The sequence below is a fragment of the Pan paniscus genome, chromosome 5, assembly GCF_029289425.2.
Source record: "Pan paniscus chromosome 5, NHGRI_mPanPan1-v2.0_pri, whole genome shotgun sequence".
Lineage (NCBI taxonomy): Eukaryota > Metazoa > Chordata > Mammalia > Primates > Hominidae > Pan > Pan paniscus.
The window spans coordinates 141,189,338-141,204,173 of record NC_073254.2 but is presented as its reverse complement, the minus strand read 5'-3'; the positions used below and the strand labels follow the sequence as shown (position 1 = coordinate 141,204,173).

The window sequence follows — 14,836 nt, the reverse complement described above, 5'->3', positions numbered from 1 at the left end:
TTTTTTTTTCCCCTGGAATCAACGTCAGCTCAGAGCCAGTGTCCAGTAGTTCCCAAAATGTCTGATCATTTTCCTTTCCCCAATTCACAGTTACCCTGTACATTGCCGAAGGTACAAAGCCGAAGGTCTCTTTAGAGAAGGATGGGAGAAATATTCACAGCCTAGATTGTTGGTACTGAAGTGGGGTGCTTCCTTAGGGGGACCCAGTCTCTCCTTCACTCAAGGGGTTCTGGGTCTGTAAACTGGCTCCAGTCTGGAAATTGATTGAGGTGCTGTGATTCTCTTTTTATAATTCAAATTAATCTTTTGTCCATTTGACCTAAAAGTTTTCTGCTAATATAAATTAAGCAAGAATGCATTAGGCTTCCCGACAATTTCACTTCTGAAAACACTGTGATTAATTAGTTAATGTCAGAGCTCTACATGAGTCAGACTGTTCTGTTTGCTGCTTTGTTTCTGTTGTCCATTACGGTAGCTAGGCCCACCTTGCCTTTGATGGTTGAGTGCCACCACTTGGCCCTTGCCACATAGGGATCCAATTATTCTTATTGTATTTAAATTTTGTAGTTGAATGACTTCAGTTCCCACTGTTAGACCTGACATACAGAGAAGAACAATTACAGGGCTCTTCAAAGATTCAGGTGCAGCCCTCAAATCTATTTCACAAGGCAGTGGTCAAGGGTATATCTTCTGGACCCTCCCAACTGGGATGAGTAGGTCTAGTTACTAATCCACTCCACCATCTCAGTCTCCCTAAGATGTTGGATCCCCTCCTCTATGTTAAACCAAAGGAGATCAGTCATATCCAGCTTTCTCACAGTGGGCCATCATTTAATCCGTATTTCAGCTAATCAAGCAAATAGACTGTTAGACCTTTTTTAACTCCCTGAGCTGCAACATTAAATGCAGAGTCCCTACTTAGTGGACCTAAATCAATAAATTCAGCCTGATCCAATTCTATGTTCCTCCCACCATTTTCCCATACCCTTAATATCCATTCCCATGCCTGTTCTCCAGATTTCTGTGTATATAGATTGGAGAACTCAAGCAGTTCTTTTCTAGTGTAGTGCACCACTTCTTGGGTCACAATCTCAATCTCACCTCTAGAGGCCTGCCAGGACTTTAGTTATGTGTCTAGACGTAAACAGGGGTGTTGGAGGTGGCTCCTGAGGAGAATCAACATTATTTTCTGGGCAACTGTCTCAGGGGAGGCCATCATTGTTGTCTTAGGTAGCACAGGGTTTGTCTCCTCAGACAAAGATGGAAAGACTGATGGCAGCATGGGTCAGGGAGGAGATGTTGCCACTACTGGGGATGAGGAAGCTGTTTCTTTTGGCAAAAAAGTTTCATCTGAGTTTACAAACTCAGTGTCCTCAGCTTCATCATGGTCCTACCACACATCTCCATTCCAAATTGCAGGGTCCCATTCTTTTCCAATCAGTGACCTCACTTTAACAGTAGACATCTGGTGAGGCTGTGCATGCACCTTTTGTTGCAGGTCAGCCACTGGCATAAGAGCTTGCATGTGTTTTTCTACAGTTTCATCTCTTTCTCTACAGGAAATAAGCCACTCACTATGGGCAATCTTAGCAGATTTGAGCCTCAGCTTCTGAAGCCAGGAGACAGAATCCCAGAGTTCATCATTTTCTTTCGTTACTTTGTCCACTGAACTTAGGAGCAACCAACCAACTTCATTATGTTCCTTGGTTCTCCACATATGGTCAAAGGTATTATGTAGAGTCACTAAACTCCTTTCCTCTCATGAGAGGTGAATCAGGAGTGTCAAATCTATTTATTTTATGTAACTCTCTAAACAGTTCATGCCAAGGAATATCAGTGTTCTCCATACTATTACAAGTAGAGTCCTTAGCATTTTTGGATCTAAACATATTAAGCAGCCAACTCCAGAAACCCCAAAACCAATGAAAGAACATCCTTAATATTCTATGCCTTTAGAACCATTCCTGGTACCAAAATATGTATTAGTCAGGGTTCCCCCAGAAGGATAGAACTAATAGGATATCTATATCTATATCTATATCTATATCTATATCTATATCTATATCTATATAGATATATATAGATATAGATATAGATATATAAAGGGTAGTTTATTAAGTATTAACTTACATGATCACAAGTCCCACGATAGGCTGTCTGTGAGCTTGAAGAGCAAGGAGAGCCAGTCCAAGTCTGAAAACTGAAGAACTTGGAGTCCAATGTTTGAGGGCAGGAAGCATCCAGCACAGGAGAAAGATGTAGGCTGGGAGCCTAGGCCAGTCTCGCCTTTTCACGTTTTTCTGCCTGCTTTATGTTCCCTGGCAGCTGATTAGATGGTGCCCACCAGATTAAGGGTGGGTCTGCCTTTCCCAGCCCACTGACTCAAATGTTCATCTTCATTGGCAACACCCTCACAGACACACCAGGATCAGTACTTTGCATCCTTCAATCCAATCAAGTTGACACTTAGTATTAATCACCACATGCCCAAAAACCATACTCTGTGTGTTTACAAAAGCTCCAACTAATATCCAACTGCAGGCAATCCAGAACATTTTCTAAAACACAGATCTGAATTTGGTACATAGAGTAAGTGAGCAGGCCTCCTATAGTCTCCGCTCATTCTTTGCAGAATTGTGTAAATTCTTACACAATTTTATTGGCAAGCTGACCCTGCTCCCTATTTCTCTTCTCCAGATATGGTTGTATGTGTATTGAAAATTGAAAGTTTCCTAAAACTTAAAGTATAATAAAAAATAAAAAATAAAAATTGAAAGCTTCAGATTTGAGGGTGTGGTTACTGTATGTAATTTATGTTCTTCTCTTGATTTTGATAGCAGACAGAAAAGGAATTGCGATTTACATTTCTGCTACTTTTGTGTGTGCCAATCAGAAGGAAAACTTTTATGTTAGGGGAATGAAATGTGTTTGGTTAAGTAAGATACGTATGTGTGCACATGGGTGTGCATGCATGTATATAACAAAAATTTCCATATATGAAGATATGTGTATATATCCAAATATATGTATATATGTACATGTAAATGTATATTACATATCCACACATGCATATGTATCTTAACCAAACACATATACATATGTGTGCATATATATGTATGCATACACACATTGTGTTTGTTTAGAGTTTGTAAAAGTATAATTTATGGTGATGTATAGATGGAATTATTTAGACTGTTAATAGAAAAGAAATGTTTTTCTTCCCTGTATATATTAAATTAGTACTAGGAGAAAGTGACAGGATAAAGAGAAGGGGTTTATGACTGTAGTTGTGAGATAAACCAAGAACATGTTTGGGATTCTTTCAAGTGGAAATGATAGAAAGCTAAGACTAAACTTCATAGAATCATTCGTTACCCCAGACAAATGCCCGCCTCCACACATTAATGATGTGATAATATTTTAACAGCAACATAGAAAGTTTATAGTAATTAAGAACAGAGAGTTATCATGTTTCTGGTGAGATTTGGTTTGGGTTTTAAGTAAACTCCTAGAGGATTCACCATATCCAAAATATGTCCCAAAACAGATGAAAAGGCTAGTCCCTCATCTTACAGTTTATTTTATTCCTCCAGATAGTTCAAATAAACATTTAACATAAAGGAGACACTGATTTTCATTTCCAGAAATTAAATTAGAGGCGGGAAGATGACAGTGAGGAGGGAAGGGAGAGTAGGTAGATGTGGGGTGGAGGTAGAGAGAGTGGGTGTGTAGGGGGGTAGAGAGAGTGGATGTGTGTGGGGGGAAGGGGTATGTGTGCAGAGGAGAGGTGGGAAGGAAGACAGAGGGAAGAACGGTGGGGGGCAGGGAGAGGAGGAGGAGGAGGGAGCATGGGAGAGTAGGAAGAAAGAATGAGGTGGAGGGGGAATGAGGAAGGGATGAGGTGGAGGGGGAAGGAGGGAGGTTGGAACTGGTGGGGAGGCAAGGAGGGAGGTCAGATGAGAAAAAGAGCGGGAGGCTTGCCGGGAAGTTGGGAAGGAGAGGTAAGGAGGGTGGTGGGGGACGGAGAGGGTCGTGTGTCTGTGTGTGTGTGTGTGTGTGTGTGTGTGTGTGTGTGTGTGTCTGTATTGGGCTAGGAGAAAGAAATTATATAGTGTGTGGTATTTTAAAATCTACCTCTTTGCAGTGATGCTAAATGCCCATTTTCACACTAAAATGGGCATTTAGTTGGGAATGCCACTTAGTATCTGAAGCAAAACAATGTATCTTGTCCATAATTCCATAATTGGACATGAGGATCAAGTGCAAAATTCTTAGTGTCGTGGCTTACTTAGGGTATATGTTCTGGGCCTAGCAGTCTCTTCAGGACTGATGGGAAAACCCCAGGGAGGGCTCACAGTATGGTTAGTGTGAGCTGGTATATGTATATCTTGTCCTTAGACTGCTCTTTTGATTATAACTAGGTTATGCTAGTTGTGCTTTTTGGTGCATATTCAAATATATATTGATGTCTCCTGGGTAATGCTGACATGCTATGCAGCTGTGTGTAGTGTTATGATGATAAATTAGATGTCTGTAAACTACTTGGGGCTCTAGAATCAAACATGTTACAAGCATTTTTTTCTAGTGCATAAGAAGCCCTTGATTAGTGTATTTACATTTTATAATATATAGATATAACATATAAACATATAAACATTTATAGGGTCAATATAATGAACATTAATATTAACTATAATAATATTTAATATTTAAATATAAAATTATATTAATACAATATTAATATCATGTAACAATATATTATCTGTTGGAAATGCTCAGTTAGACTCACTGTGTCAGTCTTAATGTTCAGCATGGAAATCCTGTGAGTCTCAGGGCTCTGGACTGACCCTGGTTATAATTCTTTGCCCTGAAGTTCTGATTGAGTATGCTGTGATTTGTTCCTGAGTACACTTCCATTTTGGGATGTCAAAAATGCCAGTTTCCTATGGTTAAACTGAAATCTTTTACCCAGAAGGAATTTTATTTCAGGTTTTTAATGTAAACAAGATAAACTTTGTGATGTCAAATTGGCATTTGTTTCTTTAAAGAAAAATAACTTATTTACCTCAAATATTTTTCTTTATGACAACAATTAAATCATATTAATTCAGTTTTGTTACATTAGAGATAAAATTTAATAAGGTGAAAATAATTTTTTTAAAAAGACAATTTAGAGCTTAGAAAACAAATGTGTTTGTTTTTGTTTTATCTATTGGAGCAAAGGCCAAATAAAGGTCCAGATTCTGTGTGGCTTCAGTTCCTTTCCATTTCCAGCCCAGAGCCCATATTATCTTTTTGGCAGAGCAGCTAGAGAAGATAATAGTTCATGGTCTGTGTGATGTCTACTAGCCACTATTTTTTATTTTTATTGAAGTAATAAGTGTACATATTTTAAAAAGTCAAAAAGTATGGGAAGGTTTTTAAGAATGAAGAGTAATCCCCTACTCATTCTACTGTACTCCCAAGTTCCACTCCTCAGAGGCTGCCACTTTTAATTCCTTATTTTGTTTTGTTTTTGTTGGGGGGAGGATTCATCTCCAGGTTTTAAAAATAACACGCTTACACTATCTTGATTTGTTTAACTTTCAGCCTTCATCTCTTATCTTTAGGGTTTTAGAAGCTTAGGACTTAGATTTCATTGGCTCTCCTTCTCTCTCTGTTCTATAGTTTTGTCATATTCTTGATTAAATCTCTATTAAAAGCTTCCATTATAATGTCTGTATAAATATTATTTATTGGTAGTTTAAGAAGTATGTTATGACTATGTATCCTTTTTCCTAAAACTTTACTTTCCTTGGAGTTAATAATTACATAATATTTTACATTTACTTTATTTTCAAAGTACATGCTAGTAATATATCCCTAGACTATCCTAAAAATATACTGCTAACCTCTGCTACTGCATAATACTAATATAGTGCTCATTATGTCTCAGGTATTTGTATTGGTTTTATATTTGAGTCATTCAATTTCAGAACAAACTTATGAAGTAGGTACTCTTAATATCTCCTTTGTTTTGTTTTGTTTTTTAAAACAAATGATTCAACTGGGACACAGAGAAGTTAAGCCATTCAATTAAAGTAACAAAACTGGTAGTTGGTATAGTTGGTATTTGAATCCAGATAGACCGGTTCCAAAGAATGTAATGCCTAACCCATATATTGTACTGCTTCACAGAATATATGTCAAGGTGCCCCACAATCATTCTTTCCAATTATGTTTTATAACTACAAGGCTTTCACATTCTTGAGGGCAGGGACAATATCCTATTCATATTTGTGAAAACATAAACTCTCAACCAGCTAAAGGGCATCAGATAATCTATTTTTTTTTTCTTTTATCACATTCTTTTGTTCCACTTTGTACTGTAGGACTTTTTTTTTTTTTTGGGCCCTGAGCGTCAGCCTTCATGTTTCCCTTCATCATCATCCTGGGAATTTCTTTTCTCTCTTGTGGGTTAGATCCCCTGTTACCTGGGATCCAATTACCTATCTTGGTTTACTCCCTTGTTTTCATGGAGCCACTTTCTCAGTAGGAAGAGATGTACGGAGGAAGTTTTTCAAGGTGGGAATGGGTTGGAGGCTTCCACAATATAATTTCAGGAGCTGAAAAACCAATGGACAAGTTGTAACTGATTTATTAGGCCAGGAAAGCTAAAACCCAAGCTGGCAGTAGGGAAAACTCAGAAGCTACTTATTTGCATATTACAACATTCCAGAAGTACTAGAATTAAGGGCACTACTGAGAATGCAGATGAAAGTAGAGGATTAGGTGAAAGTCTAACCCTTTCAATAATAAGACTAGTTACAATTATAAGACTCAGTTATGCTTTCAGATTTCCTGCATTCCTACACCATTTAGCTGAGTGACTGTTTTTCTCCTGCTTAAGCAGAACATTGGAGGGTTTTGCCTTCTGAAAAATAATGAATCAGAGATACCAAGTGCCCCTGAGAGAAGGGATACTGTGCTGAAAATGGTTAAATGTTATTCACTGCCAATTCAAAGATATATTATGATTATATTTTATTTCCTTCCCCAATTTTTTTTCTAGAATTAGTAAGGAATCATTTATTCCTATTTCTCATTTGCTTAGTTTTTCTATATGTCTAGTGGTAATTTATCCCAAGATTGTTATTACAAAATATAATAATTCAGTAGTAATATCTAGTAGTTACAAGAGTGCTTACTGTTGGCAGGACCATTCTAAGCTCTTTGAATATTTTGAGTCATTTAAACCTCAGAGCATTAAAGTTTTAATCAACAGCAATAGCAGTAACATTCTTTCAGCTAATACAGTGTAATTTTCCTTCCACAACAAAAATGGCCTTACCCTCTTCCCTAACAGGGAAATCTAGAGTCCCATCAGTATTTATTTGGTGATATTTCTTCTTTGTTACTTTAGTTCTAGTCGTATCTTCATATCCTTTAACCTACAGACTAAATTACAAAATCAACACCCTACATAAAGCAGGGGAGAGATGGAGAAAAAGAAAATTATAAATTTCGTTTTTAATATATAAATGCTTACTTAACAGAGCAAAGTTTAAAATATGGTTAGTTAGTACAGTCTTTGTCTCTATAAGTGGACGTGTGGCTTTAGTGGGTATTTATAACTTTTCCCCTTCTTCCCATTCTGTTTTCTCTTGTAATTCAAACAACCCCACTGGTTAGGATGCTATATATTATCTATATCTAAGTTTTTTTTTAATATCTAAAGCTTTGTTATTGAGGTTCTTGAGCCCTTTGTCATCTTCTCTGTATTGGTTTGCATTAGTCTTCCGTCAATTTTTACCACTAGATATGGCAGTACTAGTAGGTGCTACAGAGGATCCCTGGGGCACCAGGCTTTATTTACCTCTGCCTCCATTGCATAGGAGCAGTCTTTCTTTCATTGATAATCATGATCAATTCCTCTAGCCAACGCAGTTAATTTATTCTGCTATTGATTTAGGAATATGAGAAGCTTCAAACATTAGAAGAAAGTTTAAATTTTCAGTTCTAGTAGAAGTACTCTAGTTTGGAATAAGATCTCTAAACCATCAACTTTCTCGCTACGCTTCACAAAGTTAAAGGGTTAGAAAACCAAAGAAAATCATTTTCCCTTCTACTCTTTAGTTGATAGACTCATGTATTATAGGTATAAGAGAAATAACATCATACATTGGTTTCTAGTTCAGAGCATTTTGTGGGACAGCACCTCAGTTTTCCAAGGTGTTGTGTCCTGCGTGATATCCTACTGAGTTTTCAACATGCCATTCCACCAATATCTATGATCATCTGCTTCTGGGAGCTAGGGCACATCATAAGACCAGTGAATATTTGCTCAGTGCCTTACTTTTTTTTATTGTTAAACTAGTTTCTTGGTCAGAAACAGTGTTTTGTGGATGCCATCACCCCTAGAAAGTCCATAGTAAGATAACGTTTGATAGAAAAGCATAGTAGCCAAGGATGTGAAGTTTTGTGTAAGGTGTAAGAAGGCATTTTTAATGTAATCACCCTGCCACTAGGTAGCTTGTTGGTCTCCCCAGGGTTATTTACTATCTTCTGAGTCCAGGGTTGGTCTCTGCCTATGGCAATCTGGATGTTCAGTAATAGCTGTAGTCAGTTCATCTCTGATGAGGGAATCCATATTGTTCAACTCACAGGTATTTCCTATACAAATTTGGCAACCAATCTGGCATTGTGCATTATATGACTTTCTAAAATATAGTTTATATGTGCACAATAGCACTCCATCATCAAGTGAAAGTGGCATTTGTAAGATAAGTTTAAATTAGCCCTGATAACACAAGTGAATTGTATGAGCGTATGACTCACATTCACAACATATACCTCTGGCTCATGGGAAATTTTCTCTAACTAGGTGACCAGAGAAGAAAACAGTTACTAAATCTGATTTATAGGTTGTATCATATATTAGTACCTGCTAGAATTGGACTACTTTTCAAAGAGGGAAAATTTTGAAGTAGCATATCTACTCATTTACTTTGGAGACAGATGAGACTTCAGGTACTGATTTGTATAGGTTTTGGACCATTGCTAATGGTTGGTCTAGATGGTCAGGGGCTCAGAATTTAAAAAAAAAAAAAACTTACAGAATAGTATGAGAAGATTGGTGGAAAAAAGTATATACATGGTCCTCTGAGAATACATACAGGTTGAGGGAATAATTTTGACTTGTGAATGTTCTTCAAGGGCTTCCTCTTCCTGCAAAGGAGGCAAAATAATCCCTTTCATGGATAGGTCGGCCTCTTTCCTCAGCTGCCCTAGTGCTTGCTTGAATGGGATTATGTGCAAAGTGGCCACGATGGTGGGAGCTCAAAATTATGTTTATCAAATTGAGGATCACAAAATAAGAATAGTTATTTAACAAAGGGAACATAGATTCACTCCAAAATCCTAGAAATCTGTGTGTGATCTCGTATTGCACCTTGTCAGAAGTTCCTGTACTATCCAATCTGTCATTGAAACCATGACCAGCATTGAACCTGCTGGAGTAAAGGCCCAAGTGATAGACTATCTGAACTTGGAGGCTGCATGAGTTTTGTTTTTTATTTGTTTTTGCTGTAGGTCATAAAGTTGACAGAATTACAGGTGATGTCATAAGTAGTTCTGAGCAGTACACCCAAATGTTAGAGAAGTTGCTTCCAAAATTGGAAGAGGCTAAAATCATGCATTATGCCATTTTCTTGGTGGTAGTTAATGTGAGATGTAGCAATTTGTCATGCATTTTACAGGTGATTCTAGGCTACTAGAACTCAGAAACTTTACTGAGACGGCAAGCCTCTCAATTTTTATGGATTACTTACCCTCTGGAATTGTTGTTTTACTAAAGCATATGGAGTACCAGCTACTTCCTGCCCACCTAAGTCCAGTTAATATTATATCACCAATGAAGTAGTTTTTCATCATGACCTCTGGCTTGCTAGGACAATCAAGGCTACCCTAGACCAAATTTTGATAAAATGATAAAGATATATTGTCCGTGCCCGGTGAAAGTACCTGTTTCTGACATTCACATTTGGCCAAGTCAGCAGTATCTTCCCAGTCATAGAGACTGTGTTGATTCACTCTTGTGAAGAAATTTTTATATTGATGATGTCTTTTGTTACATGTAATGAACAGATACACTATTGTAAAGCTTAAGGAAACCTAAGATCATTGGGCAGATTGAGCAATACTTCCAGCTTCTGTGGTGTATATGGGAAGTTTGTTCCCTGAAGCACATAGTGTGTATTGTCTGTGTTTAGTATTTCAGAGGGTTTTGATAGCAGCCATAAAATCATATGGGTAGTTTTTTTATTGCTGTGAGAAGACTGTTGGAGAAATTCTGCAACTCTCCATTGACGTCTTGTACTATGTTTTTTTCTTTCCAATGGGTATACATACAGTTCATAAATTTTGACCATTTTATTTATGTAATATATTTTAGAGATTTCTGTATTTCTTCACAGAAGGTTTAATTCACTTATTACAAAAAGGGAAGAGAAGATGTAATGATGATAGGTTTCTGTGAAAATTATTTGTGTAAGATCATACTTATGTGTAGCACAGGATGCCTAACAGAAATAAGGACTTGGCCTTCAATACCTGAGGTGAAGTGAGAAAGTTGATAAACCTGACTCAAGGGAGGTGAGACACTTGACTGAATATCACCTCAAGTGTACAAATGCTTTCCTAGTCTTACCAGAAGAGTCTAGATACTTCCCACCTCTAGCCACCCACCGTGCCTCTAAAGCTTTGCTGCAAGCAAACAAACTGTTATGTCTTTATCATCTTCAAAGAGCATCCCGTATCCTCAAGGGTACTAGACTTTTGGAGCCTCTGAGAGCCTTAAAATTATAATAGTGGAATAATAGTTGCACACTGCTTAGCATTGTATGAAATAGGGAATAAAGGAACAGCTGGGAATTTTACTGTCTTTCCTTTGGTGTACAGAAACTTCTCTAAATCTTGATAAAAGTAACTTAATAATGCCTACTGTAAGAGTGTTTTTGTGTGGGATAGACAGAATTAGTCTATTTTTCTAACTGTGTCCTAAGAGACACATACATAGAGATGCTCTGGTGTATTTACACACACTCACAAACACACACACACACACACAGTCTCTTTCTCTCTGTTTTCTGAAATTTCCCTGTTAATATACTGTTGATATCTTTACATAAATTTACTTTAAATGATTTTTAATACTTTATCTTTTTCATTAAAAAAATCTAAAAATACACCATTAAAACTTGTATCCATTTACCTGTTAATTTGGATTTAACACGGATAATTGTTGACTTTTTTTTTCAGCCTGCTTTATATGTGAAATACATACCTGATTTTTTTTTCATAATTGGGAAATTTGGGTTGGGGCCAACAAAAATAAAACCTGACAATTTGTTGCTTATAATTCTAATAATAGGAATGTTTTCAGACGTATTTTTCTGGTCATTTTGCTAGATTGGTGGATATAACATAACCTGTATACTTCTATTCACTTTGTAAACCTAGCCTTAATATTATGGTTAAGCAAAATAATAAATTCTGTTACTCAAGTGCTGTTTCCTTCTATGTTTAGTCTAACTGCTAGCTTATACAAATATGCTGGTATAATTAATGAGCCATTAAGTCTGTTTATTAGATGATTACATAATTGAGTACCAAATGGCATTTAGCTGATATCAAATCTTACAGGAATCTTTATACATAATCATGAAAGTATGCATTCTTTTATTAGTATTCTGAGTTTGTTCATTTGTTGCATACCCATTTAGACTTCTTGTTGACATAATATATACTTTTTCTCATTACCTACCCTAGCATAACACTTCAGTTTTTAATGAAATAGTACAAATATAAATATGTGATAAAATATAAACATACGACTTAACAAATTGTTATAAAATAAATACTCATGAAATCTCAATCAAGTAAACAGAGAATTTGCAAGTACTATTTGCATTTGTTGGTCATGACTCTGTCCCTTCCCTCTAATGGTAACAATTATTTTGACTTTTATGATGTTTACTTCTTTGGTTTACTTATATATATTTTACTACCTAGTCATATATTGCTAGACAGTGTATATATTTTTGGGTTTTTACATTTATATGTCATAGTGGTACACATTTTGGGGATATGTGTGATATTTTGATCCATGTATACAATGTGTAGTAATCAAATCAGGGTAATTGTGAACCACCATTTTACTCCCTACTTCCATGAAATCTGCTTTTTAAACTCCCACATGTGAGTAAGAACATGTGATATATGCCTTTTTGTGCCTGGTTTATTTCACTTAACATAATGATGTCCAGTTCCATCCATGTTGTTGCAAATGAGAGGATTGCATTCTTTTTGATGGCTGAATAATATTCCGTTTAGTAAATGTATTACGTTTTCTTTATTTATTTGTTGATGGACACTTAGGCTGATTCCATATCTTGGCCATTGTGGATAGTGCTGCAGTAAACATGGAAGTGCAGATACTTCTTTGATATACTGATTTCCTCTTCTTTGCATATATACCCAGCAGTGGGATTGCTGAATCATATGTTTATTAGTCTGTTCTCACACTGATACAAAGAAATACCTGAGACTGGGTAATTCATAAAGAAAAGAGGTTTCATTGGCTTACGGTTCTGCAGGCTGTACAGGAAGGATGGTTGAAGAGGCCTCAGGAAATCTACAATCATGGCGGAAGGTAAAGGGGAAGCAGGCACATCTTACATGGCTGGAGCAGGAGGAAGAGAGAGAGAAGTGGGAGGTGCCACACACTTTTAAACAACTAGATCTCATGAGAACTCACTATTATGGGAAGAGGAGGGGGAGGAATCTGCCCTCATGATCCAATCACCTCCCACCAGGCTCTCCTCCAAAAATGGGGATTACAATTTGACATGAGATTTGGGTGGGGACACAGATTCAAACCATATCAATATGGTAGTTATATTTTTAGTTTTTGAGGAACCTCCATACTCTTTTCCCTAATGGCTGTTCTACTTTGCATTCCCACCTATAGTGTATGAATGTTCCCCTTTCTCTGCATCCTCACCAGCACTTGTTATTTTTTGGGTTTTGATTTGCATTTCCCTGGTGATTAGTGGTGTTAAGCATTTTTTCATATACCTCTTGGCCATTTGTATGTCTTCTTTTGAGAAATACCTGTTTATATCTTTTGCCCATTTTTAAATTGGGTTATTATTATTATCATTATTTGTTACTGAGTTGTTTGAATTCCTTATATATTATGCTTATTAAATTTTTGTTGTGTGGATAGTTTACAAATATCTTCTCACATTCAGCAGGTTGTCTCTTCAGTTTGTCCACTGTTTTCTTTACTGCACAGAAGCTTTTTAGCTTGATGTAATCTCATTTGTCTGTGTTTGCATTGTCGCCTTTGCTTTTGAAGGTTTACCCAAAAAATCTTTCCCTGGATCAGTGTCCTGTAGTGTTTCCCCAGCGTTTTCTCCTAGTAGTTTCATAGTTTCAGGTTTTACATTTAGGTCTTTAAGCCTTTACTTTTGCATATGGTGAAAGATCTAGTTTCATTCTTCTACATATGAATATTCAGTTTTCCCAGCACCATTTATTAGAGAGTGTTTCTTCCCCACTGTATGTTCTTGGAAACTTTGTCAAAAAGGAGTTGGCTGTAAGTGTGTAGATTTATTTCTGGGTTCTTCATTCTGTTCCGTTGGTCTGTGTGTCTGACTAAACAATATATTTTAATTTTGTTACTTTTTGAACTTCATTTTAATTACTATAGCTTTTTAATAAGTTAAAATAACTGATAGAGCAATTCTTCTTGCTTTGGTCTTTTCAAAAATATCTCAGCTATTTTTAGTCCTTTTCTTTCCATATAAATTCCAGAATCAGCTTATCACATAAACCAACTTGCTGAGATTTTAATTATCATTGTATTGGTCTAGAGATCAATGGTGGATGAATTGACATCTGCATAATACCGTTTTCCAATCTATAAACATGACATATATCTCTGTTTAATTAGGTATTCTTTAATTACCCTCATTAAAATTTTGTAGTTTTCTATGTAGAAGTCTCATATATCTTTCGTGGATTTAATTTTTTTAGCTTGATAGTATATTCCCCAGTGTATATTATAATGTGTGACAATATCAGTGAGCAGTTAAGAGCATGGACACTGGAAGCACATTGCAAGACTGATGTTAGGGAAGGTCCTTAACCTCTCTGTGCCTCTGTTTCTTTTATATATGGAGACAAAAGCTGTATGTTTCTTACCAAGTTTTCATGAGACTAAATACACTACAACTCTCCCAAATTTAGAACATGGTAAGCACTTGATAAGTAGTGATAAGTGTCTGTTAGATTATTTTAGATTATTAGTGCAGTTATTTTGTTACATTCTGCACAAATATTTTGTACAGTTTTGATTAAATTGTTACATAATGTTTATTTAAATTTATAAATAAAGTTAGTCGAGAATGCACATCTTTAAAATATTTAACATTCTCATCCTGGTAGGTGCTTTGACTTTATTTATTGAACTCTTCACATTTTTCAGTCATACATTGTAGCTTTCTTCATATAGATCCTGTCCTTTTTATATTGTGTGTTATCATCTGTAATATTATATCGTCTATTATTATCATTTGTTTTATTATCATCTGTTATATTTTTTGCTATTGTTAATGGGGTCTCTTCTTCCATGGTAATGCTTTCATTAGTTATTGCTGGTATGTTATAAGTAAATTTATTGGAGTTTTATTTTTGGTACTTTTTTTTTACAGGCCACCTATGTAATTTTCACACACATGCACACACACACACACACACAAACTATACATATATATGTTTTTGTCTTCATATA

At 36.1% G+C, this 14,836-nt stretch overlaps 1 protein-coding gene and 1 long non-coding RNA gene across 3 annotated transcripts in view; one reads left to right on the top strand and one right to left on the bottom strand.

Annotated features, from left to right (window-relative positions):
* Positions 1-14,836, top strand: part of TBC1D32 (TBC1 domain family member 32) — a 257,725-nt gene that overhangs the window by 140,560 nt on the left and 102,329 nt on the right. The window lies entirely within an intron of this gene.
* Positions 3,564-14,836, bottom strand: part of LOC117980686 (uncharacterized) — a 99,528-nt gene continuing 88,255 nt past the window's right edge. The window contains exon 3 of the long non-coding RNA XR_008625763.2: positions 3,564-6,605. This is a non-coding gene — a long non-coding RNA (uncharacterized LOC117980686). The remainder of the gene's footprint in view (positions 6,606-14,836) is intronic.